We start from the raw sequence: 1,546 nt of genomic DNA on the forward strand, positions 1-1,546 counted from the left end.
GGGCTCGCACAGGAGGGTAACTCAGCACAGTGTGCCCACCACTCTGCTTCCAGATTCCGGGACCCAGAATTACCGAAGTGGCTCTGCCTCTCTTCCATGTTGAATATTTTTTACTCCCATTTTGAAATATCAAAGTTTTTACCTTTTCCCTTACCCAAAACCTGTTACTAAATATACTGTTCTAGTTCACATTTTACTTAGTCTTTCTCTGTTTCTTATATGTCTGAAAGGCCGACTTCTCAATAACATCTCACATGAAGTACAGAAAAGAAAACCAGTACAAGGAAGGACAGCCCACAATGCTCCCAAGCCATTTCATGGGACATAACATAATTTTTAAACTCTTTCTCTGTTCCTTGTTCGACAAAGAGTGGTGGGTCCTTCAGCTGTCAGTATGTCCAGCTGAGGAAGTGTCTTCGCCGGGATCAGTTATTTAAGTACGGAGTGCGTAGTGCTTGGCTGTCTTCCTTGTGCCTCTTCTGTATTCCAGGACAGCAGAAGAATTATCAGTTTTATGAGAATACTGCAAAAGCTTGTGGAAAAATAGAATTAAAAGCTAAGATGAACCTTTCCATGATCTTTCTGAATACCCCTTGTATACCAGTACACATGTAAGTATCCTCAGAACTAATTACCTTCCAAGTTCTGAATGGAATGTTTATTGTTGTGGCTGCTTGGATCGGCCTATCTTAGACTCTTCCTAACAGCAACTTTGAGAGACTGGATTGTGGCCCAAGCAGAGGACCGTGCCTTTTCAAACTTACCTCTCAGGTAGCCACGTTACATGTAGTTTCTAGACCGTTGTGTCCCAAATGTTGGTGTCCACAACTGACTACTCCCTTTCTTTATGCCTGTGGTCATCTTCATGGCTAATCTAATTGAGACTTTATAACTCACACTGGGAAACTAGTCTCCAGGCAAAAGGATCCATAACTTCACTGGTGCTTTTCTGCTGCCAGTCTGATATAAGAGAAAATCTTGCTGTATTTTTGTCAAGGATACTGTGGTTTCTGAGTTTCGTACAAATCTCTGAGCATCCCACACAGATGTTCAATATCCAAAGTAAGAAGCAGACATTTATGCTTCTATCTAGGGAACAGAAAAACAAATGCCATAGTTGCAGAATAACAAAGCCTCTAACCCCATCTTTCTTCTGATTTACAATGAATTATCTGTATAAAATTGATCTGACCCTGCACGGGCCTCCTCTTTCCTGCTGTATTAGTCTGTTTCTGTTGCTTATAGCAAAATACGTAGAACTGGTTAATTTATAAGAAAACTAAATGTATTGCTTACAGTTTTGGAGGCTGGGAAGTCCAAAGTCCAGGGAGTACCTCTGGTGCAGGCCTCCTTCGGTGGTGACTTCAGTGATGCAGGGTGTCATGTTGTGAAAGTGGCAGAGCAGAGAGAAAGAGAGCTGCTTGTGGGCTCTACTTCTAAAGAGGTGCAGGCCTCCTTTGGTGGTGACTTCAGCGATGCAGGGTATCATGTTGTGAAAGTGGCAGAGCAGAGAGAAAGAGAGCTGCTTGTGGGCTCTACTTCTAAA

The sequence above is a fragment of the Galeopterus variegatus genome, unplaced genomic scaffold (assembly GCF_000696425.1).
Source record: "Galeopterus variegatus unplaced genomic scaffold, G_variegatus-3.0.2 Scaffold893, whole genome shotgun sequence".
Classification (NCBI taxonomy): domain Eukaryota; kingdom Metazoa; phylum Chordata; class Mammalia; order Dermoptera; family Cynocephalidae; genus Galeopterus; species Galeopterus variegatus.